The 19,501-nt window shown below is 44.9% G+C and overlaps 1 protein-coding gene and 1 long non-coding RNA gene across 5 annotated transcripts in view; one reads left to right on the top strand and one right to left on the bottom strand.

The window, feature by feature from the left end:
- Window positions 1-19,501, top strand: part of HNF4A (hepatocyte nuclear factor 4 alpha) — a 65,392-nt gene that overhangs the window by 10,561 nt on the left and 35,330 nt on the right. The window lies entirely within an intron of this gene.
- Window positions 1,502-17,639, bottom strand: LOC309534361. 4 transcript variants are annotated; one of them, XR_014220617.1, is made up of 6 exons: window positions 17,466-17,639; window positions 14,092-14,264; window positions 9,672-9,767; window positions 8,444-8,516; window positions 2,569-2,771; window positions 1,502-2,081 (listed from the first exon to the last, which is right to left on the bottom strand). It is a non-coding gene; the product is annotated as an uncharacterized lncRNA (long non-coding RNA). The 4 variants fall into 4 exon arrangements; XR_014220618.1 differs by lacking the exon at window positions 14,092-14,264 and having other exon boundaries at window positions 1,596-2,081; window positions 9,672-9,828; XR_014220619.1 differs by lacking the exon at window positions 14,092-14,264 and having other exon boundaries at window positions 1,596-2,081.

The raw sequence follows: 19,501 nt of genomic DNA, 5'->3' as shown, positions 1-19,501 counted from the left end.
GAATACTGAAGCCTGTTCTTCTGCAGCAGTAAACTATTTGGGAACTTAAGCTGCCTCTGTGTAGTGACTGGAACTGGGGGCAACTACCACTATATGGGTATCTCACCTAAGATTCCCAGCAAAACAGCCATTCTGTTATGGTTTGAATCACTTTAACGTGAAACTGGAGGAAGGCCAGGGAAGAAGTCACTCTGTTCAGTGCCCCTCCGCCAAGTTCTGCAGGGTAGCTAGTCAGACCAGTAAAAGAAGCCTCTTGTGCAGTATCAGCAGACCATAGCAGGTCATCTTGCAAGGTCTAGCATCAACAAAAAGTGTTCACATCAGGGTTGCTGTCTCTGAGTAATGAGGAGATGCTTTTGCAGATCCTGGTCCTGATCAGCACCTGTTTTCTCTTTACTCAGTCTCTGCTAGGGCTGTACTGTATGTTCACATGTGAAAATGTGGGTTCTCAGGGGTTCCAAAATATGCCTTGACGGCACCTTCTCATCCCCTCCCTTTTTCCTTTTTCGCCTCTCTTCACTCTTTGTCTCTTTGTTTACCAATCAGTGCAGTTCTTTTGCTGTAGCGACATCGCGTAACCAAACAGATTTGATTAAAACAATTCTTTTAGAAGATAGTTAAAAAGACTCTTCAGCATGCACACGAAAGCTCATACCTAAAACTACTCAGTTGGTCTCTAAGGTGCTACATTATAATTTTAAAACTCTTTTGGAAGGCTTCTTTTAAAGACTTTCTTAGATCATATAACTTTTTTGAAGACTTGATTCTTTTTAGGGAGTTTTTAGGTTTTTAGGAAGAGTCTTTAACTAGAATCAATTTAATTTATTTCGACTACGGCAGACCAACACGGCTACCTACTTGAACCAAACAGATTTGACTTCATGACACCATGAAGCCAGTTCAGAGTGAGGGCAATGCCCTCTGCCATCTCTCCAAATGGGCGAATATTTTACCCTGCTCATAGACGTTCAAATCCCGAGAAACTACTAAAAAGTAGTCATGCTATTCACAGGTCTCAAAAATCTGTAAGAAAATGCTCCCCTCCCAAGTCTCTGCCTTGCTTTGCTTCTCTCCTTCCTTCTTTTGGCTCACTGCTGCTGCTGCTGACCTTGCTTCTCTTCCGGGATTTTGCCATCCTGATGTTCCATGACCCGGGTCTAATAAAGCCTCTGTTTCTTCCATTGATCAGCTCTCATTGACTGAATACCTGGAATGAGTAACCATTTCATACGCTGAAGGAAAATGTACCTTTCACCCACCTTCCGCCCGGAAAACCTGAGGTTGGGGACTGGGTGTGTCACACAGTAGGTAACCTCCAAGGAATTGGGAGGATGGAGAAGCAGAGGCAGAGCACAAGGCAGCCAAACATTTGGCTTCCTGGAGTGGCGTGGATACACACCACTTAGCTCAGCCAATGTCAACAAGAGACCTGAGGGAATAAGGCAAAACCAAACAGATTGACACTCCTCAGAACAAGAGTCATAAAACCTGCGCAAACCTGAACAAGTGGCACAACAGCCTTTTTATACTGTCCAAATCAATAACTAGACCTCGCTAAGAGCGTTTGCCGACACATAAATGACACCCGCCACAGATTGGTTCACCGGGTTTATGGCTCAAAGCCCTAAGCTCCTAATGGAGACTGTCGGATGGGGCCTACCGGCCTCCTTCCTCCCAAGACTGACTCCATGTGCAGTTGCTAATCAGTCACCAACTTCTGCTTACAGTCTTTGGAAAATTATAGCTCCACGACAAGAGATTTGTAAGCACGTGTCATGTCTGAGTGCCTTGCACATCTCGTTGGGTGTAGCTGCAATCTCTTTCCGCAGCAAATATACCCATGGCATTGGCTGTCATTTGGAGTAGACTTTGAAAATGCAGGGCTGATTAAAGAGGAGGAATGATGTCACACAGAATCGTGGAATTGCAGGGTTGGAAGGGAGCACAAGGGTCATCTAGTCCCTCCCTGCAATGCAGGAATCTTTTGCCCAATGTGGAGCTTGAACACATGACTCTGGGGTGAATAGTCTCATGGTCCGTAAATCCCCTTTCTTCCTTGGTCTGTTTTCAAAACTGCTTTCCTGAATTGGGATGCAGAGGATGTAAGAGAAAATGGCAGTTTGGAGCTATTCAGTGATGTGTGGAGAGGGGAAACCAAAATTCTTTACCAAGAAAAGCCCATCTCTGTGATCTAAATGAGGTGTTCAGCTTATTTGTGGGTTGTTGCTTTTGTGTGTGTGTTTACATAATTGATTTTACTTCTGCTTGCTGGGGGAAGAAATCTATGTAGAGCAGTAAACCTCCAATATCCATTGGGACTCCAGACTAATGGACTGGTTTTTATTATGGATGTTTTGTAATGTGTTGAACACTGCCCTGAGATCTTCAGACAAAGTGCAGAATGATGATGATGATGATGATGATGATGATGATGATGATGATGATGATGGAAGTCTCACCAGGTTAAGTTCAGGTCAAACCTGAACTTCTCCTTTCTTGGTGAACAGGGGGCAGTGTGTCCTCTTCTGCCAACATGGGAACATGGAGCCCTTCTGCAGTCTTCCTTACCTGGGTTGTGCAGTGGTGCCTGCAGAGCAGCACCAATGATGGAGCCATCCAGCGCTATCTTCCACTTCTCTGCTGGCAGCAAAGTTGGCAGGGCAGGTGGGGCTCCCGCAGGAGCACTCCCCTTTAAGCTTCCACCTCATGAGGTGGCTACCTCACCCTGCCTCATAGGTGGGGCGGGCCTTTTTGGTGACGGCATTGATTCTCTTGAGCGTTTGAGAGTCATAACAGCAGACGGTACACCAAGAGAGAGAGAGAGAGAGAGAGAGAGAGAGAGAGAGAGAGAAATCACAGCTGTAAATATATATATATACAGGAAAAAGCAGTCACCTGTGTAAGAAAAGACATTATTCCCAGTGTGTTTTGAGAGCAGTTGTATCTGCTCATCTTTTCAATATTGGTCATCATTTAAGATTAAGGCAAGTAGATCTGCTCTAACCTATTTCAAAATCCATGTGTCACTATCAAGCAGAGTTGACAATATTTGGCCCAGTTTACGGGTAACGTGAATCCAAACCATAGCTTAATGTGAATGAGCAAACATGTGGGTTCCCAGAGAGGAAATAATGGTTGTTTTGCTCCTCTCTGGTGGCTCTGCTGCTGTGCTGCACTGAGTGAAGCCATGGTTTGGCATCTGAACCTGGGTTTGTGGTTTAACTCTTGCCAGACAAACCGCAAGCCATAAACAAGGCGTGTCTTATCGCTTATAGCAGGGGCCGGCAAGGTTTACCTTGCCTGGACCAGTTCACTCCAGTGGAGATCCCTCAGTGGGCGAGATTATGCGCACCCGCGATTTCCGGCGTCTGCAGAAGCGAGTCCCCGTGCCACGCTGCGCCAGTTTAGTGCAGCGTGGGGGGGACTTGCTGAGTGAGTGGGTGGCTTGGTTTGGGGTGGCTTGTGGGCTAGTTAAACGACCCCCGTGGGCTGCTTGTGGCCCATGGGCTTTAGGTTGCCCACCCCTGGCTTATAGTTTGTGGTTTGTCTGAGAGAGCCAAATTCAGACAACACGCTAAGCCAAAGCATGGCTGAGTTCAGTGCAGAAGCAGAATGACCAGAGGAGGAGTAAAGCAGTCACAATCTCCTCTGTGGGAGCCTAGACAAAGCTAAGCTTTGGCTTAGCGTTAGATGTGAAAAAAGGGCACTGGCAGCTTCCTGTGCTCACAGAAAAAACCTAAACTTAATTAACAACAATACTGAATATGTTGTACCAGTCTGTAGCCAAAGAATTGGCTGGCCAGTTAAAATGTATATGTAAAATTCAGCACCACTCAATGACTTTTTAGATTCCTTACTGTCTGGGGGCTCTTTGCTATCCTACCCATGGCCCACAAATAATCTCTCCAGGCAAAACTGGCATTCCCTTTCCTTCCTCAAAATGGACAATGACTATTCCAACAGATTGTTTCCTGAGCACTTTAAATACTTGTGAACATTCCATGACATCACAGCAGCTCAAGACGTGTGTAAGAGGCTTTACGGTTGCAAATTCATGACTACTTTATAACACTAATAAGTAGGACTTGACAGCAGCTTGTTTATGCTTTTTGTGCATGGGCATCCAGTAGAAAAAACCACACACTTATAACACGCATGCTATTAATGATTTACTTTTAAAAAACCTGCTATGTGAGCAACAAGCAGGAAAGACTCAGGACTATACTGAGTCTCACATGCTTGCAGACCATCTTCGCACCTGACATATCTGTGCATATTTTGTACATCCCTGAGTTTGTACATCCCTGAGTTTATCATAAGAGGCAACTGTGGGGTGGCTTCTGTATTGTACCTGCAGTTTGAAGTCGCCTTTCATGGAAAAGGGAAAGTTACTTGGATTCAATGACTTGTCACTAGGGGGCGATGAGAAGTCAACAAAAGGAAGCTGAGAGAGGAACCCTAGCAGCTACTTTTTAGTAGCATTTAACTTAAAACATATTCCTGCCAATAGGCACGTTAAATGAATATTTGCGTACATTTGGCAAGGACCATGCCTACTAATATCCATGGATTTCTGCACTCCTTATTTATTAAAATGTCTATCCCATCTTTCTGCAACAGTAAAACATAAAATCACAATACAATAAAGCACACTCATGGGTAACTGCAAAATAGTAACTCTAATATTAAAAATGTAATTGCATTTGCATAGTTACATAGCTCATACTGGAATAAGAAGAGTTTTCTGTCTGCAATTCTAAATGTGTTTACTCAGAAGGAAGCCACGTTGTGTTCAGCGGGATTTACCTCTTTGTACATGAGTTGAGTATGTTTAACAGGGCTTACTCCTGGATGCAGGTGACGCTATGGGTTAAACCATAGAGCCTAGGACTTGCCAATCAGAAGGTCGGCAGTTCGAATCCCCGCGACGGGGTGAGCTCCCGTTGCTCAGTCCCTGCTCCTGCCAAACTAATGTTCGAAAGCACGTCAAAGTGCAAGTAGATAAATAGGTACCACTCCGGCGGGGAAGTAAACGGCGTTTCTGTGCGCTGCTCTGGTTCGACAGAAGTGGCTTAGTCATGATGGCCACATGACCCGGATGCTGTATGCCGCTTCCTCGGCCAATAAAGCAAGATGAGTGCCGCAACCCCAGAGTCGGTCATGACTGGACCTAATGGTCAGGGGCCCCTTTACCTTTACTCCTGGGTAAGTGTGCAAAGCATTGCAGCCTTACAGTAAAATCCTATGCATGCCTACTGGGAAGTAAGTCCCATTTAGTGCAGTGTGGCTTCATGGAATGTGCATATATCTACCTGGGAGCAGCCCCACTGAATTCAGTGAGACTTACTGTTGAATAGGGATTTAAAGAACTGTGGTGTTGGGCTGCTGTCATAGACCCATATACCTGCTGGGAGCATGCCCCATTGAACTCAATTGGATTGACTTTTGACTAGGTGCGCATAAGTTTGCACTGTTGGTGTCTTCAGTCAAATAATTCCTTTTTCACACCTTCTGGAGTATCAATTCATCCCCTTGCACAGAAGCCACATTTTATTCATTTCCAAATCATTATACTCCAACAGCGTTCGTTTCCCCTTTCTGCAGACTGCAGCTTGCTTGTGCAAAAAGAGGGTTCATAGGATCATGAAATTGTAGAGTTGGAAGGGACCCCATAGGTCATCTAGTCCAACCCCCTGCGATGCAGGAATAGCAACTAAACTAAAGCATCCATGGCTGATGGCCATCCAGCCTTTGCTTAAAAACCTCCATGGCACCCCACCTGCATGTACACCTGCAAGGAAGTGTTTGGTTTGGGTGGCATATCTCCATCTCCATGCCAGCAGAAAGCTTTCTAGTAAGCGAGAAAGGAACTGCCTTATCTGCTCTCGGTATTGTTGTATATCATCAAAAACTGGAAGTGCTGATGCCCGAGAGACGCAAGTCAAATTCTTCCCCTTGTCAAAAAGCATTTGGGATGGGAAACTAGGAACAATAATATACAGTGTGGTTGCAGTGGGCCCTGGGAAACCTTATGGATGTGGATTTGAAATCAGCCCAACCCTTAAAAGACACACCAGTTAAGCCATTTTCACAACAGAGCATCCTTTTGCATCAGTGCAATTCAGCTGCACAGTCTAGCTCCCTCACCTGCGGCTCATTCTGCCAGCATGTGAGAAGCCTTTATGTGCAAACAACAGAGTGGCTTTGCACACCTACTGAACATGCAAACAGCAGTATCAGACATTCCATGTGTCCCTATTTTCCAGTCCCAGATATACAGAAGCCATCCTGGTTTCTGATTTGATCCCAGAACATCCCACTTTTCCTTAGGATGTCCCTATTGTCATTGGAGAAAGGTTGGAGGGTATGGAGTTATGCAACCCTCGAGCCAAGCAGATAAGTAACTATACAACCTTTAGAAGACATCTGAAGGCAGCCCTGTATAGGGAAGTTTTTCAAAAAAATGTTTAATGTTTTTATATACAGTATATTGGAATGCCCAGAGTGGCTGGAGCAACCCAACCGGATGGGTGGGGTATAAATAATAAACTTCTTGTTTTTGTTGAACAGGACATCCCTATTTTCATCAGAGAAATGTTGGAAGGTATATAACTGGCCACATCCACTCCAGACATTTAAATCACATGCCTCCCCCTGCAAGAATCTCAGGAACTGAAGTTTACCTCTCACAGAGCTAACCTTCCCAGCACCCTTAACAGACCCAAGATTCTTTGGGAGAAACCCTGTGCTTTAAACGTTTGGTGCGGATGTTCTCTGAGATAAAGTGCTGCAGACATGCTACATATTTATTACATTTAAACTCTCTGACTCCAGGCGAATCACATGCAGACGCGAGTGCATATTCAGCAGCAGCCACTTTGGAAACGTGGTCTGTTCAGCACAGGATGGTCATGGGACATGGCCACAGTAGCACAGCTCTTGGGGGCTACCTTACGAAACCTGTTCCAGCACTCAGCAGCACTCCTTAAACTCCACAGCATGAACTCCTGCCTCCAATCAAATCTCATTGTGACTGGCATTAAGGGGATTATCTTAGCCCTGCAGCCCACACTCCAGCTGGCTTCTCTTTTGCTTAGTCAGACAGAACATGGCTCCCTGGACAGAAGTCCCTCTCGGGGTGTGAGGCTCCTCTAGCTCTCTCTCTCTCTCTCTCTCTCTCTTTGGAGAACCATCAGGTCCATCTGGAACATGAATGGCTATGATTTCCTTCAGGAAACACCAGGTACTGGGTCCTATTAGGACTTTAATTTTGACCATCAGCCTGCTTGGGGAGGAAAAAGTATTACTGGGTGTTTTTCCCTCCCTCAAGTGTTGCCAGAGTTTAACCAAGCAAATTGTGCAAATGGTTGCCTTTAGTTGTACATCTAACTTCCGTGCATGTCACTGAAAAGCTCCCAGAATCTGAAATGTGAAAGTAAAATCTTGATTGGTTAGAATGTACCTTTCAGTTTTAAAATTCATTCTCCATCCACATTAGCAACATTCACACATGCACCCAAATATTTAGTGCATGGGAATAACTGTTTTGAATGTTAATGCTACTTGTGGAAACACCCAGAGGGGTTCCCTCTCAAAGCCCCCTCCCCATAGGAGAAAACAGCACCCAGATTCATTGTTTATGCAAACATGTTAACAGCTTTAAACTTATCAAAGAAGAGTCAAGCCTGGTGCTTTTTTTGTGAGGATTAGTACTCTTGAGTTTTCAAACCTGATTAGCAGGAAGTTTTCTTTGCTCCTTTATTGTCCGGTAATTTCTGGGCAAACATTCTCTGAAGCCAACATATCACAATAACCCATTTGGCCTTCAGATTCTTCTAGATGTTTGAGGTTCCTGGAACTGTGGAGAAGCTACTCACCCATTTTGTCTCTATCTCCCAGAACCCCCTTGGAACTGCTCACTGAAACAAGCATCTTCTCTTTGCCCTAGAGTTATTAAGCTACCATTGCTTGTATAATGGATGTGACTGAATTCTCAGCTTTTAGAAAGTTTCAATTGAGGGGGACGAGAACCCAAACCACATGGGAGTAGATCTAAACTTACCTCTTCTGTAAGAGGTATTCCCATGGCAGCAGCTTTTGTGCAAGGCTGCTGAGAGGCTTCATGAGTGAGTCCTCAGGGCAAACGTGTTATCCACCCATGCACCCCAAATATTGCAAATTTAGAACCAGAGCCTTCATTTAAATAACAAAAAACCCTATGTTGCTGTCTCTTTAAATGAATTCCCTTTCCATGGCCCTATTCCATGACATATCTCTGGTTGATGCCTTCCTGCTCTTTAGTGCTTTTGATATAGTGTACAACCCAAAAATACAGGGCACACGTCCCTAGAAAGATCAGGTAATCCTTTGCTCTCAAGACTCAGGATCCAAATTCTGTGGCCTACATCAGCTGCGCATCCTGTACTGATCCAGTAATAATTACCTTAATTACCTACAGAGCGTGAGGATTTCATTCTAGCACATCATCCTCAGAATGAATCATGCGCTGGCATGCCCTAAGGGAAGAGAAGCACATTTAGAATATTCGTATGGTATAGTTGCTTCAGACTACACATTTAAATAATCTCTTATGTTTCATTCCTGCAGTTTGAAAACAGAGACCCCAGGGGGAAGAAGTCTAGCTGAACCTAAACCTCTGCCTGTTGTACTAGTGTTCCAAGTAGAATAATAGAATTGCAGAGTTGGAAGGGACCCTGAGGATCATTTAGTCCAACCCCCTGCAATGCAGGAATATACAGCTGTCCCATACAGGGACTGAACCTGCAACCCTGGCATTATCAGCACCATTGAATCAGCTCTAATTGAATTTGAGATGCTCTGCTACTGAGCAACAGCAATTCCCTGAGGGTAGAGGGAGACACTACGATAGCATGACTGCTTCCCACACTGCTTAGAAGCTCTGGACCACCATGTTGGTGTTTTCCTATGGGAATGGTGCTCCAGTTTTTGGAGTTGCACTTCCCACGTGGTCCAGAGGTTTTGATGGCACCCTAGTTGTACAGGAAGGAACTGCGCTGTTGTTGTAGCTTCCGCACTGCCGAGTAATGTCAGGGAAGGCTGTGTAAGAGATGCCAAGTAATAGCCACTATTCTCATGCAAGAAGAAGGAAAAACACTGGAGATCTCTGGACAGTTCACACTAGGCTTTCCCCCCCTGCCAGACAGTGGCGTAGCGTGGGTTGTCAGCACCCGGGGCAAGGCAAGTAATTTGCGCCCCCTAACTCGTGGATTTGCGCCCCCTAACCCTAACCCCCAGATGCTGCGCCCGGGCCCCCCTGCACCCCCCACGCTACGCCACTGCTGCCAGATCACGTCAAACACATGCTAGGTTTATGCCCCGCCAACGTTCCCCCTCCCGCAATTAACTTACCCAATATCATCCGCCCTCAGCATGTTTTCAATAAACCAACTTTGGGGACACCAGTTCTGGGAGTTAATCATTGCTGTGTTTATCAGTTGATGATTGATTTATAAAGGTTCATGGCTTCAGCTTGCCACCATATTCCAATTTGTTGAAATGCTTGGTTGACTTAAATTATGCACTTTATGGTTGTAATATAATTTAATTATTTTATGGCAGAACGGGGCATTAGCTAAGGATGGTTTCTGGGAGAAACAAGTGGTGAATGATCAAAATACTATGCTACTAACATGCTCTTTCATTCAAGATGGCTCGGCAGCTTTGGGTTACATGGGCTTTTTCTTTTTCTTTTTTTCATGCAAGTTGTTTGGGTAGCTCATTCACACCTGCATGATTAATTAGAAGAGGTAGAAGATTTTAATCTACCATCCCGGCCTCCATGCAACCCTGGAAAGAAAACTGGAAAAATAAGTAGATTAAACAACTTCACAGCATATGCCAATGCTTCAGAGGAAGGGGCTGTCTTCAGTGAAATAAACATATAATTATTTCCTATTCTTCCTCATTGGAGGTTAATGATGGTTGAAGTCCTGCAGGCTTACTTCGGCCCAGGGCTAACAATTTCATAGAGTTCCAAAATGATTTGTAATCACACTGGCCCTTTCACAGATACATTGCAGTTAGTGAGGGGTGGCTCCTGCCCACGGCCCACAACTTGGCTCCTGTCAGATTTAGATTGGAAATAAGCCACGGCCATTTCCCCCAAAACCGGGAAGCATCGTTTTGTTCTTGTTTATACAGAAATTTTCTATTGACAAAGCGTTCTGTTGAAATGCATTGGGAATTGTATCAGTCTGTGGAGCTGCCTTTTTCGTGGGGTGTATTGGGTGGTGTTTTTTTGGGTGCCTGTACTTAATCCTCTGTTTTTCTGTGGCCTAGCGTACACTGTATCTGTCCACACTCCACGACCCCTCAAATCCCCTTCCTCTTTTCCCCATCCCCAACTTTATTGGGTGGATAGGCTAAGAGAGGAATGAATTGCTTGGATGAAATATCTGAACACAGGGATTTCAACATTGGCCTTCTGTCCCTGGAAATGAAGGTTTGGGTGACATTAACTGCAATCAGCCTGGCAATTTCACTTTTTCAGTGGGAGGGGGGACCCAGGAGTATTATATTTACATGCCACCAGAGAATATTTAAATAGTCTTGTAACTGAGCAAGAAGGTAACCATATCAAAGATACTTCTGTAATCGTTATTACAAAATTCTGTAAGGTAAAGGGACCGCTGACCATTAGGTCCCATCGTGGCCGACTCTGGGGTTGCGGAGCTCATCTCGCTTTATTGGCCGAGGGAGCCGGCGTTTGTTCGCTGACAGCTTCCGGGTCATCTGGCCAGCATGACAAAGCCGCTTCTGGCAAACCAGAGCAGTGCACGGAAACGCCGTTTACCTTCCCGCCGGAGCGGTACCTATTTATCTACTTGCACTTTGACGTACTTTCGAACTGCTAGGTTGGCAGGAACAGGGACCGAGCAACAGGAGCTCACCCCGTGGCGGGGATTCGAACCGCCGACCTTCTGATCAGCAAGTCCTAGGTTCTGTGGTTTAACCCACAGCGCCACCCGCGTCCCAAAATTCTGTAATGGAGCATTAATAAGCTGTTTGGAAGGCAGTGTTGAAAAGGTGTATCCATTGTAAAAGATGGTTTGCTGCTCAGCTTGTTCACAGTGACCACCTTATCTCATGGTAAACCAGGGATAGCCAATGTGGACCACAACTCCCATCAGCCCCAGGTAGCATGGCCAAGGATTTGAGATTCATCTTATTAGATCTCTATCCTGCCCTTCTTCCCAGGAGTCCTGGGCAGTACAAAGGAGACCAGGCAACATCACAGGACGGGATGATGGGGGTTCAATTCCAAAATATGTGGAAGGCACCATGTTGGCTACCCCAGTGCAAGAGCTGCTTCCCCAGTGGGGTGAATCTGCAGCAGTAACCTCCCAGCAGCAGCATTGCTGCTGATTACTGGGAGAGGAGGCACCAAAGGGCAGTGATGTTGGGGGCTCTTCAATGCTCCGGTGGAGCCAATCTGGAACTCCTGCCAGTGGAGCCCCAACTTTGCTGCTGCCTCACTCCTGCTGAGAAATGACAGCAATCCTACTGCTGCTGCTAGGAGGCTATTGCTGTAAGCCCAGCCCCACTAGGTGAGCTTCTCCTGCCCTGCAGTAAACCATAGTTGATGGTTTCCCATAGAACCAAGGATGGTTCCCACTTTATTCATCTCCCTCTAAGCAGCATGAACAATGCCCCACTCCTGAATACCGTTATGACTAAATCATGGGTTGTGGTTTGTTTCGCTGCAAGCAAACCATGATGCAAAGCCAATGTTTGATCTTGGCTTCCTGATCATGGTTTGTCTGAGTAAAGCAAAGCACAATCTCTGGTTCACATGAAATGCTAAGTCATCAGTTGTGGTTTGTTGCTCCTGCTGGCTAAAGGCGAGGAGATCAGAAGCCATCTGCATTTCCAGGGCTTTTTTTCAGCTGGAAATCAGTGGAACTCAGTTCCAGCAGCTCTCAGGTGGGGCCATTGGCATTATAAGAGAACAAGGGAGGTGTTCATGGTGAGTTCCGGCACCTCTTTTTCTAGAAAACAGTACTGTGCATTTCCATGATAAACCATTAAGAATTAACAATGGCTTACAGTGATGTGTGAATGGGGCCTATATTTTTCAAGGTTGACACTTCCCGTTCTTTCTCCTTTCTCAGGTAGTGTTTGTTTATTACTGGGCCTTTGATTACATCTAGCACTTTGAGGATGTTTTAGTTCCCTTTCGTAGGTTGATTCTGATAATGTCATGAACAGCCAAATAGGGCATCTTTTGTGTGTTTAATCGACTTCCAAACAGAACAGTTCAAGAAAGAAAGGATTCAGATGAGATTTATAAAAGGCCTATAAATCAAATTTTATGGGGAAGGCTGTGTATTTGGTGGCAGAATTCAGGTTCTCCACACGTGGCTTTCAGCTAAAATCTAAAATTACTCTTGGTCTTTCTGTGCATGCTTTTTTTTTTAGTTATAACTAATGGCAGCTGAGCAATTATGGTCTCTAAGGAAAAAACCAGACTGTCATCAAAATGAGAGAACTATTTACAGAAACCCAGACCCTGCACACATTATTACTGTTATTAATATTTCAATTTGCATTGTGCTCTGAAGGAGCCCAGAGAAGTCATTATCAGTATTTTAGAAAATGAGGATGAAATCACAAGTTGGCAACCCGACTTTCAGCAAACAGTGATGGTCAAAAAGGCATAAAACTGGTTTAAGTTTGCAATGCCGTTGTAACCTCTGCAAGAAACAGTGCTAAGGTCATTCTGGTAGCACTGACACTTCCTTGGTCACCTGTTTATAAGAGATGCAAACACCACATCTCTTCAGGTAAACAGGAATCTCCTAGAAAGAATTGGTCTAGACAGCCAAGGCTAGATCAGCAGATAATGCACAGGAACTCAACACTGGAACAAACAACTATGTCAGAGGATAGTGATCAGTCATATGACCTGAAGGGTGGGGGTGGGGGAAAATCACTATCACACAAGGAGTCAGTGCTCCATTCCTGAATACGCTGCCCAGGCCAATTACCAAACTGATTAATTGGTTCAGTGTGATCTCTCCTTACCACAACACCATTTTCACGTATTTGAAGAAGATGGGTGATGTTTAATTTAATTTACCCAAGGATTTTCATTTATTCAAGCCTTAATACAACTGAGGCGAGAGCTGGCGTGTAATGTAATGGCTAAGAGGCTGAGCTACAAATTGGAAAGTGTCAGGTTCAAATCTCTCGTTTGCCATGAACTATGCCATGCCCTCCAAGCGGAACATTCCAAATTTATAAAAGCCACCCTAGCAGCTTCTAATTCCAATCCAGGGATGTCCTGTTTTGGCTCCTGTCCTCTGGCCACGCCAGAACGCAGGGCCAAAAGACAGGTGGCTTTTGGTTCCACACTGTGGCTCGTGTCAGTTAGTTAACACTGAAAAAAGCGGGCGGGGGGTGGGTGGGAATAAACTTGCCCCTTCTACTTTTCTTCCTCCTTCTTTTGCGGCACTTTTGGAAGCTGGTGCCAGCAGCAGAGGCGGTGGCTGTGTCTTCCCCTAGGCTGTGCAGACCAGCACAGCATCTTCTGAGGCGGCAACACTGAAGGCCAGAGGACAACGATTGGAGGGAGGGGAGGAAGTGGGTGAGCGACAGTGTTGGTGTGTTGCTCCAATTTTCCCTCTTGAAATGTTGGGGGGGGGAGCGGATATGCTATGCAGCCTTCATCAAGCCGGTCTCTCTCACCTCCATCTAAAATACAGGGTAATAATAGAATGATGCACCTTCCACTTGGTGCTGGCAAAACAGCCATCTGCATTGGGCTGCCATACGCCCAGATTTTTCTGGACGTTACTGGGATTTCAAAGGTGGAATTGGTAGTGCTTTGTCCTGGAACTTAGGCAAGTCAACTTTTGGGGTGTCTTGGTTTTTACTTTTTGAAATATGGCAACCCTGCAGAAGCAGGGTGGAAGTCTTCATTCATCAGCTGACAAGCCAAGAGTTTGATCCTGTTGGAGCTGCTTTCCCAGCATGTTCCCTGTGTGGAACAAACTGGCAAATCAGGTCCCTCCCTCCACCCCGTGGGTCTACTTTGACAGGTGAGCCTACCTATCAATCGCCTGACGTCATCAGTGTGGACGGCGAGATAAAGCTCTGGTCCACCAAGCCAAACAGGCTCCTCACTCCTGCTTTATAAGGGTTGCTGTAGTTATTGTAGTTAGATGATGCATGTGGCCGTGCCTTAAACTTCCAAAATATTCGTCTTCCTCAAGTAGAGAGTTCTTTTGGATGAAATGAGCATCGTAGATTTACCATGTCTTTTGTAATGTTTATCACCATAAAAACAGAGCAGGCAGAGTGCAAACAGACATCTAAAGAACAAATAGAGCAGATGCTAATTTTGCATCAGAATCCCAGCTAGAACTGAGAGAGATTGGAGGGCCTCGGAAGTGAGGGATCCAGGCTGAGAACTGATAGACTTATGGATATTTTTTGGGGATCGAAACCGGGAAAGGGGGGGGGCGAGAATTTTGGAATCCAAAGGGTGTATAATTATATGTTGTTTTCTGTTATTATGTTTTGTAATTAATATAAAAATTGGGAAACCTGTGGAAGGGAACTTGGGTCGACCTTAGAAAAGGACGTAAATGATGAGTATTGTGGTTTAATTGAGGTCTATAAGTTAAATTTGGTTAATTAAGAAGAATTAAGTAAAATATTAATAAGGCAAAAGTTGGAGATAAGAACTTGCTGAGTTAACTATTGGAATTGGGATGCAAGAAGGGGAGGTGTGGGGAAGTCAGGGAAATTGGTTAAGAAATTAGGGTTTTGAAATTATATGTTTGTTTTTGTGTTTGTATGTCTGTATTGTGTATTGTGTGTGTTTGTATAAATTGTGAAAACCCAATAAAAATTATATATATATATAAAAAAACAGAATCCCAGCTAGAAACAGCATGGAAGCCCCCATAGCCGCCACACTCTGTGGCAGATGCTCACTTGACATCCTGACAGTTGAGTCGCCGCTTAGTGGGAGGTCAGCATAGTGAAAACACACCAGCAGGAACACTGCATTTGCGCCACACTGAACTCTCCACTCTCCCTCCTGCTAAGCAGCAGCAACACAACTGTCGGGGCTGATTGTGAATAGTGATTTCATCCTTCCCATAGAAAATGGCCGTATGAGTAAAGTATGATTTTGCTGTTTGTGTACGTAGTCAAATGGCTATGCAAATCCAATTCCACGTCAGGATAATTGACTTGTGGATTCCCCACAAGTTTCCAGCAACCAACTAATGTCCCATGTATCAGAAATGCATTTACACTTAAAGATTTCCTTACTTTTCCGAGTTGACCTTGCATTGAAATGGAGTGTAGAAGGGGAGGGGAATTCCATCTCATGGCTGCCAGCTGTTTTCTTTTTTTTTATCTAGCAGGGCTGCTCTTCAACAACTACATGACAAGCGCAACATTTACTTGGTGAAGCTTTTTTCTAACAGGGTTCCTCCAGATGACCTATTTAGTGAGCATTCAATCCTGATTTGCTTGCACAAAGCTTATGCAGAGGTTAGATTATGTCCGGTCTTTCTTGAGCATTCGTTCTGATTTGTTTGTTTGCAGGGAGTTTATTTGACAATGAACATGCATCCTGACTTATTAATCATTGATTCCCCCCTCCCAATTTTTTCAGTGCATATCCCCATCATTTCTCATCATTTATTTCTAAGGGGATTTGTTGCACTAGGGCGATAGATTGAATCTACTTGAATTGTGCAAACCTACATTGCCAGTATTCATTTCACTCCCTCCTGCAAAATGCTGACAGTCTGGAGGCAACCCTGCAGTGAAAGGGAAAGCTTTGCTTGCTGATTTCCTGCTTGTCATGCAGTTGTTTTAGTCACAGGAGCCCTGCTAGATAAAAAGTTGGCAGCCTTGCTTGTTTCTGACAGAGGAAGGTCTATGCAGGGAATGCATTGGTGGGGTGTGTGGGGGTGTGTGCAGGGGTGCCAACTTTAATAAAACTGGAGGAGGGCAGGTAAGCCCCGCCCCACATAATCGATCGCATAACGTGGCACGCACACACCATTTGAATGGCAATGCCCATGAAATTTGGGGGCCCCCACATCCCTCAAATATTTGGGTGCGTGTGCAAAGGGACCTCCTGTGTGTGCTCTCTGATTTTAGGCACATCAATAAAACAGATTCCCAAGTTCTTGGTTCAGCTTTGGGAGTGCTAACCCAGAACATCACCAGGAAAGGTGGATCTATATTTTCTACATGCATTTTCACTAGCATTTGGAAGCCAGGCATAAAAATTGTAGAGGAGCCTACACTGGCCTTGCAGTGGCTCCTATCTGTAAGACAAGCCAAATATATTTTGCTGCCGGGAACAAAACAGGAAGTGTCATAGTCATGGTGCATGTTACCCAAGGCTAATCAAGTTGTTTTAGCACCCTGGGAGTAAAAACGCAATAAAATGAATTCAACAACTAACATTTGCTGCCCTTTTATAACACTGAAGAGCAGCTGCCTGAGGTGAGTGAACTTGTTCTGCTGGGCTGGCCCTGCTTGTCTGTCATGTGAAAAACCAGTGCAGTTGAAGCCTCTGTTTGCCTGAACTGTTTACCTGGGTTCTGCACCAGTTGCATACCTGACCCCTTTCTGAGCTGCAGCATGGATGTACCCCCCTGATACCTATATCTGCTGCTTTTTCCTTTTCTTCCAGTTGGCTAGTAATCCATAAATGTGCTTCATCCTTCTGATTCAGCTGAATTCCACAGGGGTGGTTATTAACACGTGGGGGAAGGGGGGGAACTGCTCTGTAATCATTTAAGACATGAATTCAGGCAAAAGGCAAACGGGATTTGATGGTGTGGAAAGAAGATCCCTGTTTACTAATGTCTGACAAAATACAAGCCTTTGCGGGCTTTATCTGCTTCATTTGGAAACAGCCGGAGAGCAAATATATACTCAGGTCATGGAAAAGGGGCAGGAACAAAATATTGACTTTAGAGGGGTGGGAATAATCATTCTTTTTAAAAAATTTTGAAAACTTAGGTGCCTAGATCCAAAGCAAGATCTTGCACAAGGGCTCCAGAATTCAGCCTGGCAGCTTTGTGTGCCATTTCTTGCAGTTGTTAGCAAGTCATGCAGTAAACTATTCTCTGTTAATTTTTTAATGCAAGATAAACAGGCCGAGAAATGATTAGCACAAAAGTAAGTTTGAACTAATCTGGGGAGAATCAGAAGGGATGAGAGCGAGAAAGCTGTTCTGGAGAGTTATCTGTTAACTACATCAAATGTCTCCAACTGGAGTTCCTTCCTTCCTATCTCTTTGGCTTTCAGTAGCCAAACCCTTCTACATTGTTTTCCTTTTTTAATCTTAACCAGTGGCCCAAAATGAATACTTCAAGCACAATAGACGCTTTCGGCTCTTTCAATTAGAGGCTTTTTGGAACTACAGGCGACAAGGATCTTCCTACCTGGTTGGTTACTGGTGATCAGAAGGTTATCCTCTTCCATAGCCACAAAAAATGGGCCCCCAGATCCACTCTTCAAAGGTGCACAGCTGCTCAGGCATGAAAAGCTGGTTCACAAACCTTTCCTGCAGCTCCAAGCACTGAATGTCAGAGCCTGGGGAGAAGCATAACTAGGTAGTTGCTTGAAATGGAGTTTGGTCAGTGGTCGGAGATCTATATTCTCAGATAGATAGGACTTTGTCCACAAACTGGAATTTGAAATTTCAAAGGGGTGTGTGTGTGTGTGAAAAAGCAGAAGGGACGGTTTGAGATGATTGTGCTGGCGTGATTCTTGTAACTCAGGTACTCCTACCCAAACTGGCTTACCACATGGGCTAGTAAACAGAAGACTGAATAGCCTCAAATAGGCAGCCTTTGCACATGTACACTTAAACATTCATCTCTACAGAAGCAAGAGAAAATCCAAATGATTTTAAATACAAGGAAGGCCTCTTTATGGAACATCAGGAAAGACACGAACTTTTTCCAAACTCCTCTGAAGCAGACTCCATCACCCACCTTAGTGAAAAGGGTCAGTTCTCCTCCCACTTCCACATTACCCATGTAGTTTGCATGGCAGGACTTCCATTAGAAATGGGTTAGCCAACGTGGCACCCTCGAGAAGTTGTTGGACTCCAGTCAGTCCTAGCCAGTATAGCTAATGGTCAGGGAGGATGGAAGGTGTAGTCTAACAACATCTAGAGGGCACCAAGTTGGCTACACCTGCATTAGAACATTAAAAGATCCCTACTGGGTCAAACCAAAGGTCTATGTAATGCAATATTCCTGCTTTCCATAATGGTGAACCAAGTGCCTTGAAGAAGCCTACAAAGCAGAAGTACAAATAACCCATCCAGTGCTGATGTTGCTCTACAACAGCTGGATATTCAGTGGCAGCATACAGAAGTTCTGTATAGACATTGCCATGGCTCGTAGTCATTGGTAGAAACTTTCCTCCATGAATTTGTCTTGCCCCTTTTAAAGTGTTGGAGGTAGACAGCTTTAAATAATGCATTTTAAAAGCAAGTGAGATGCTTCTTTCTTCTCCCAAGGATGCTTCCTGTCCCCCCCCCCCCAAGTTGGGCTGTCATCTTGCCATTTCCTATCAGTTAAAAACTGTGTCTAGAAACTGCATACACTGGTACCTCGGGGTACATACGCTTCAGGTTACAGACTCCGCTAACCCAGAAATAGTGCTTCAGGTTAAGAACTTTGCTTCAGGATGAGAACATAAATCGTGCTCCGGCGGCACGGCGGCAGCAGGAGGCCCCATTAGCTAAAGTGGTGCTTCAGGTTAAGAACAGTTTCAGGTTAAGAACGGACCTCCGGAACGAATTAAGTACTTAACCTGAGGTACTGTATATGGGAGTTAAAATTTCAAAAGCTTGAGGAGAGGGCAGGGCCTCTGGAAACAGCTTTGCTCACTTGCTTGCTACTGAACTGTGAACTTATTCCGAGGTCGTATTCACACCATACATTTAAAGCACACGACTTCCCCTAAAGAACCTTGGGAACCGTAGTTTACTACCACCAGAACCACAGCACTCTTAACAAGCTGCAGTTCCCAAAATTCTTTCTGGGACGTGACCTAAGCCATGTTCCTGTCCTGTCTCTATTTAGTACCAGAACTTGTAATGTCACTGCACACACCACAACTAAACACAGGCAAGGCTATAGATCACCAGCCATTTACCCGCTCTGTAGAAATGCATTGTACACATTTCCATCTAGATTAGAGACAGTGCATGTCTCCCCTGTTGTTATTTTGAGTGGAGAACAAAGGTACAGCTATGTGCTCCCTTCCATATTTAGGAGCAGATGATCATGTTCCTGCATCAAACTGCCTCATAGTGCTGAGAAAAGTTAACTGGCTGGTGCTCCCCTGCACCTGGTAGTGTGGAAGGCAGGGAGATTAACAGTAGGAGGTGTCAGAGCTGACCAGTTCTAGTTTTGTCTCCCTCCCTGCTGAGTTCTACAAGAGCAACAACTAAGGAAGGGGA

This window comes from Podarcis vaucheri, assembly GCF_965113315.1.
Source record: "Podarcis vaucheri genome assembly, chromosome: 6".
NCBI lineage: Eukaryota > Metazoa > Chordata > Lepidosauria > Squamata > Lacertidae > Podarcis > Podarcis vaucheri.
This window is presented reverse-complemented; position numbering and strand designations above follow the sequence as displayed.